General features: G+C 42.1%; 1 protein-coding gene and 1 pseudogene across 1 annotated transcript in view; both read right to left on the bottom strand.

The window, feature by feature from the left end:
* Positions 1-7,515, bottom strand: part of Tmem117 (transmembrane protein 117) — a 385,423-nt gene that overhangs the window by 358,937 nt on the left and 18,971 nt on the right. The window lies entirely within an intron of this gene.
* LOC101981193 lies at positions 847-1,609 on the bottom strand (annotated as a pseudogene).

Here is a 7,515-nt window from a genome sequence, read left to right on the forward strand (position 1 = left end):
TAATAATAATAATAATAATAATAATAATAATAATAATAATAATAGAGGGCTGATTGTGTCTATTACTTGCTGCACAAAACTGTTGAAGCTGCCTTGTTTTATACAGAGAAGATTCAATGTGGTTCTCTTTAACTAGGTGGCCCCTCTGGGCCTCTCCTATTGCCTCAGCAACTCCATATCAAATACCCAAGGCTACTTTTATTAGTGGGAAAGTGTTCTCCTCACCTGTATCCCTAGAGGGATTTGCTCACCTGGCCTCACTCCTTCCCACTGGGTCCGATCTGATAGCAGCATTGCCCTCCCCAAGTGCGAAATCTGAGTGCAGATTCTGCCGGTGAAGGAGCCAGTACATCGGATCGTAGCTTTAGTTAACTCAGCTGATGTGAACTACTGGGTCCTGAGCTCACAAGGGACTTAAGCTGAAGATCAAATCACATAAAAAAGAAAACCAAAATGCAATTCTAACTCCCCAAGAGCCTGTATAGACTAAACACAGAAAGATGAAGTAGTGTAGACTGGAAAAGTAAACTATGTTAGGCTGTCCACAGGATTTAACACTGTTTTATTAGACCTCCTGACATGGTACCTCTGAAAAAAGATGAAGTAAAATATCCAGAATACCTTCCTATTTAATGTTCGATAAAAAAAAGCAGATTGTTCTCTTTCACTTCATCCCCTCTTTTTTTTGTTGTTAATTAACATGCCATGTTCTCCACAAGAAGAATTGATATCATTTGAACAAAAACATTTCTTTATAAACTGCTAAAGACATATTCACATCAGGACACAGGCTGCTTCAAAAATGAAATCAAACTTCTGGGTTTTATCTCAGACAGACTTTGACTTCTAGGTCTCATCTTGGACAGTACTTGACTTCTGGTCTTGAGAGAGGTGTGGGAACTTTGCCTGGAGAATTCTTTCTTTCTTTTTCTGTAAACTTTCCTTTCTTGCTTTAATGTGGGCTTGTTTCTCAATTCTCAGTCTGCCTAAGTGATCCATATAGGGCATCACGAAGAACCGTTTCCTGTTATATCTTTTATTTAGGTATCAAGGTATAGGCCACTGCTTGAATTTTGCCAGATAATTCGTCTGAAAATGTCCCTTCTCCAGGCACCAGGTCTTGCTTTCTCCTGACAGGTATGAAGAAGCTGCAGAGTATCCTCCCTCTCCTGGACAGCTTTTTCTAAGGCATCCATGGAATCAACAACCTTTTCTAAGTGATCTGGACTTGGCATTGGCAATCTCTATCGCTTGGCCTCCTGCTCTAGAGTTAGAAGCATGTTTCTTTCCTTCAGAATGACATACCAAAGTTTATGTAAGTCTTCATTACTTTTGTTCCTTAGCTGCTGGCAGGTCCATGAAGCTACAAATTTGACCTTTTCTTCCCCCCAGTTCTTTGGGTCATCAAAAAATTCTTCTAGTCCTTTCCTTGACAATGTGATATGAAGTAATTTACACTGGAGAAAGATGTGACATGCTGCGTGTTCTTATGCAACAAATTAAGGGAAAACCCGGAACGAGCAGGCACCTGGGGACTTACTAGAGAACCCGCAGCCTTCAGGAACACCAAGACTCTTCTACAAATACCCACTAGAGTGGGTGCAGCCATGTTTCTAAAAAGCTTCGCCCCCTCTTACAATGTTATTGAAGCAGAAGAGTTCATCGTCAGGGCCAGAGAGATGGCGAGTAAGCCAGAGCCTGACTGCCAAGCCTGGTGACCAGATATCAATCCCCAGAGCTGCAAGGTGTCCTCTCGCCTCCACACTGGTCCAGGGCACGTGTGAGGGTGCAGGAGAGCGCACACACACACAAAATAAAGGTTAACAGAAAGTCCATCTGATCCAAATGGAAAAAGGGGGATGAAACACCCACCATTTACCGAGTAAGAGAAAGTATGGAAAGAAAAGAACAGCAGAGAACTGAACAAAGAAAAGTCAAAAACAAGACTGAGCAAGGCCAGTGAGAGGGAGTATGATCACCCAGGTCAGATCAGAACTAGGACAGACAGACTAAGACAGGCATACAGACTATAGCAACTCACTAGCTAGTGTGACCAATGATCAAAGCGCTGTCAAGAGAGAAAGAAAAAGCAAACATATGCTCTACAGCTTGAGTGTGGGTGAAGGGGACAAAACCCACAGAACTTAAATAGCTGAAGTTTGGAAACTAATAGACAATTATCTTCTTTTTTAATTTTTAAAAATTTGTTATTGATTTTATTGGGCTATACATTTTTCTCTGCTCCCCTCTATGCTTCTCCCCTCCCCTTCAACCTTCTCCCATGATCCCCATGCTCCCAATTTGCTCAGGAGATCTTGCGTTTTTCTACTTCCCATGTCGATTAGATCTATGTAAGTCTCTCTTAGTGTCCTCATTGTTATCAACATTCTCTGGGATTATGATTTGTAGGCTGGTTTTCTTTGATTATGTTTAAAAACCACTTATGAGTGAGTACATATGATAACTGTCTTTCTGGGTCTGGGTTACCTCACTCCATATGATGCTTTCTAGCTCCATCCATTTGCTAATAGGCAATCTCTAAGTCTCAGGATGAAAACAGGAGGCAGGAGAAAAAATAACCTAACTGCAAAGAATGAGACAATGAAAACTGGTGGGAACTGTACAGAAAGAAGAGACGTTTAAAATATTTAAACAGAAGTGGAACATTACTGCATTGTTTTCATTTTGAGATAAGATTTCCTGTAGCCCAAGCTGGCCTAGATAGACAAGGATGACCCTAAACTTCTAATTCTCCTGCCTCGACCTCCCCAGTGCTGAGTTAGACCTGTGTGTGCCACGATGTCTGGTTTTATGCAAGTGTGGGGACCAATCTCAGGGCCTCCTGCATCCTACGCAAGCACTGTGCCAAGCAAGCTACAACAAGGTTTTTCTTTAAGCTTTATTTTTATTATGTGTTTATTTCTGTATATATGTGTGTATTATATTACATGTATTGTATGTGCCATATTATATATTTATCTCTGTATCCGTACTAATGCCACCTGTGTGCAGATGTCCACCAAGGTCAGGAGAGGGCAACAGATCCTCTGGAATTGGAGTTCCAGAAGCCTGTGAGTCACCTGATGTAGCATTGGACCCTGAACCCAGGTCCTCTGGAAGAGCAGCAAGTGCTCATAACGATGTTTTTTTAATGTCATAAAATAAACAGAAACGGTTTTTTGCCTCAGTGTAAACTGCAGTTTCTGGCTAATTTCCATGGCCAGAAGAAGAATAGCTGGATGACTTTTAATTAATTTCAGTATCAAAATTAATTATTAAATGGGAGCTTTATTAGAGCCATGAATCTGAGTGCTAGGAGTACTTGATTCTTTAATATCATACATTAGAGATAACAGAATTACAGATATATTTGTAAAATGTAAATAAACTCATATGCTAAAGCTTTCTGATTAGATTCTCAAACAAATAATTAACTTTCTAAATAATCCCTGTGTGTTCACAGCACTTGATAAATACGACAGCACATCCCTTGCTAAGCTACTAAGCCTAGAAAAGTGAGATTCTCTTGATATTTAAATTCTGGGGCAGCACTCTGAGAATTCAAGAGAGATGCAGTTCTAGGTGGAAACTGTTACCTCTAATTACCCTTTTAGGATATTCAACTACTCTGTCTGAAGCCCCTTCTGTCTTCCCCGGCCCTCATGCCTACTGAGCATCCCTTTTCCAAAGTGCTGTCTCCTGTGGCCACTCCGATGCAGGTCCCTGCTAACCTCCTCTCTGACTATTTCCTACCCTTTAAACTCTGGCTTGTAATCTTTATTTCACGACATCTCCGTTTGCCATTAAACACTCATTTTCACCATCTTTTCTTATCTTTCTCTCTTTGCCAAGAAAAGAAAAGGGGGGGGGGGTAATAATCATTGCCTTTACAGAAATTTCATAATATTATTTAAGGTACTGAGAATTCAAGTACATGGTATATTTTTTTTAAAAAAAAAAAGGTAAGATATAATATCTGAGGCTAGAACAAGGGGCGGGGTACATTCTATTTTCTTAGCTTTTCTAGCTTAACTTTTTAAGTGGGGTAGTGTCAACAAGCCACTCAATGTCTGCCCATGCAAGGCAAGATACTGGATGTCTAAAGGAAAAATGCAGGCAGGAAAGTTTTTCCCTGCCTCCTAATACCTGCTGTGTCACTGAGCCCCACCCCTGCCAGATGCTCACACCGCCTGAGTCATAGCTTTTCTATGGTTAGAAGCACAAACACTTACTTCATTTATTTTTAGAATGGTATCGGCGCTCATAACGATGCTCTGTGCCAGTCTGTTTCCAGCCAGGTCTTGATCATTACAGGATCTGAGCCAAAGATGGAAAATGATGAAACTGCCAAGGTTGAGACGGGAGGCAGGTGGTTCCGAAAACAGTGGCTTCGGGATTAGTCACAATTCCGTAGAAGAATGAGTTTACCATCATTACCATTTAAGGCACACAATTATAAGATTCCTTAATTACCTCATATGCTGACCAAGCAATGAAAGGATTAAGATAGCACCTACAAGAGGCTTATATACTATACATATTTCCCCCATATGAACAATATCTGAAAGAATTACTAAAGACTCATGAGGGCCCAAAACTTGTGAACAGAGAAGATAACGATGCCTCAGCAAATGCTGGAAATTTTTCAACCAACCCTGTATGAAACAGTAATCAAAAATCATCATCTCAGATCAATGACAAGTCAATCCGTTTCTCAAATGTTGCACAACTGACTGTAATAAGTTATATGTCTGCACTAGTCACCTTCATGCAGATGGCCAGATAGCCAAAGACTGTGTTGATTTCCAGTTGGAAACCCTGACACCAGTGAGAATGGCACTGCCGAGACACGGCAGTCCTTGTCACCTCCCATGCTCACCTAACCATGGACCGTACTCCAAAACATGGGAGACAGGCAAGGGGCTGAGTGTGACCAGGATGGATTATGCATATGCATGCATGAAACTGCCAAAGAATAAATCTAAGAAGAAAGTTTGTTTTTAAAAAAGACATTAAGCCCCTGGAATATGCAAGATGATAAAAGTGTATAAAAAGACAAAAATTAGACAAATTGGAAGGGCAAATCTTATGTTAAGATTTGAAATGTAGAGGTAAAGTGGAAACCGAGTGACAGAAAATGATGTCACGGAAGAGAAACATTTGGAGTACTGTCTGGAATGCCAGGTTGACAGGTGCTCTCTAATCTGCAGACAACGAGAGGGAAGCCCCAGGAGAGAGCCTGCACTCAGTTTACATCATAAAGAATATTCTCATTTGCCAACTAATGTCTGTCACCACTGGGGACAAACAGTTGCCAGTATACTGTCTTACACATATCATAGAGTCAAGTACTCTTGTTGCTCTCCTTCATCTCACTGTGACCTTCCAGGACACGTTTTTGACAAGCATGACTCATAAAGCACCGAGAACTTTGTCTGGCGGCCGTGTTAAATAGCGCTAAATGAATTTAAGTTTAAAGTCTTGATGGCTTCTTTCCTTAGAGGTGGACGGAAGGTACAGTCTTTAGAACCCAAGGTGGACCCACTTGTCAAGGGAAAATTTCCTGGGGAGATTTTAAGTTTTGGGAGTTTCTGTTGTGTTCTGTTTTACAAGAATTCAAGTGACTCTGTAAATGTATAGCTATATCAGTTTTGTTCAATTATGTCTATAAAGAAATGTGGGGGCTGGGAAAATGGTTCAGTTGATAATGTACCTGCTTAATAGCTCAGTTGGTCACATACCTGCAAGCAAGGACAATGACCTGAGTTCAGATCCCCAGAACCCAAGAAAAAAGACTACAGTAGTTATAAGCACCGGGGTGGAGATAGCAGAAATAAGCAGATTTCTGAAGTTCGCTGGCCAGTTGCCTTAGCAAAACTGACGACCTTCTGGCTCAGTAAGAGTCTCTGCCTCAAAAATCAAAGGTGGCAAGTGCTGGGAGAAGGACACTCAATGTGGACGTCAAGCCTCCAAACGCATGCAGTACACAACCTTACAGACTCTCTGTCTCCCTGTTTCTCTCTCTCTCTCTCTCTCTCTCTCTCTCTCTCTCTCTCTCTCTCTCTCTCTCACACACACACACACACACACACACACGTCTCTTTGAAGATTTTAACACAATAGCATCAGTGAGCATTTCCAAAAGTTTCTGCCTGTTTAGATTTGCACTGATATTTCTCTTCAGTTCTTGATATGGATAATTTGTATTTTTCTGTCCTCCTTCATGGCCAGACTTTGTATCATTTCCAAATCATAGTAATCTTTTCAATAAATTAGCATTTGGATCTGTTCATTTTTAGCTTGTTTTTTTTTTTTTTTTCATTTCTGTGCTTGTTTTGATTTGGGGTTTTGAGGTCTCATCCATCCCAGACCAGCCTTGAACTAAAGGCCTTCACCACTCCAGTGCCTGGATGTAGGCAGTTCTGGAGATGGGACCCAGCGGTTTGCGCATCTGGCCAAGCCCTCCATTAACAGAGCTTTCCAGGCCCTGTTTCTAGTCCTATGTGCTCTCTGATTCTCAAACTTGCATTTGGCTCCGTTTGTTGTTGTTTTTTTTTTCAACTCTATTCAGAAATAGGAATCCCTTAAGATGGAAATGGAACAAAGATGTTTTAAAAATCTCTGTTCTTTTCAGCTGTATTTAAAATATCAAATTGCCTCTAAGTGCTGCTTCTGTTACATCACATCAGTTTATATACGCCTTGATATCAAACTGACTCAAAAGCTTAGTGGCTTTCTGGGCTGGGCAAATGGCTCAGCAGTGTAAGAGCACATATTGTACTTGCAGAGAGCTTGTGTTCCGCTCCCAGCACCCACAACAGGTAGCTTATAGCCCCCAATATCCCCAGCTTCAAGGAATCTGACAGCTCTCTGACTTTTGAGAGCTTGAGCATACTCACAGACAGCACATGCACACGCACACACCATACCCCACCACACCTATAATAAGAATCTTAGTGGTGGTTTTCAGGAATGACGGCTGCATTCTTTGTGCATACCACACCTCCACTGAGGCCCTGTCAAAGGCTTTGCCCCACACCTCCAGCCCCCTGCCATGCAGGCACAGAGCACCGGTCTTGAATGCTGCTGGTTATAAGGAAGACAGAGGCAATATGGATGCTCCGGAAAAGCTGATCTGGCTTGGAAATGCCACGGGGTAACCCTGCTCTCACCTGACAAGCCAGAACACACCATAGACCAGGAACGACAACCCTACCCTGTGTCAGAAATGGTGAGGCAAACATACCTAATGAATTGCGTGACTAAATTATACCCTACCAAAATATATCACTGCTATGTCCCCAGTGCCCAGAGCTGCCATGCCAATCACTGCTGTGTCCCAGGTGCCCAGAGCTGTCCCCTACCAGACTATATCACTGCTGTGTCCCCAGAGCTAACCCCTATGAGAGCATATCACTGCTGTGTCCCCGGTGCCCAGAGCTGCCATGCCAATCACTGTTGTGTCCCCAGTGCCCAGAGCTGCCCCCTACCAGACTATATCACTGCTGTGTCCCC

This window comes from Microtus ochrogaster, chromosome 15 (genome assembly GCF_000317375.1).
Source record: "Microtus ochrogaster isolate Prairie Vole_2 chromosome 15, MicOch1.0, whole genome shotgun sequence".
Lineage (NCBI taxonomy): Eukaryota > Metazoa > Chordata > Mammalia > Rodentia > Cricetidae > Microtus > Microtus ochrogaster.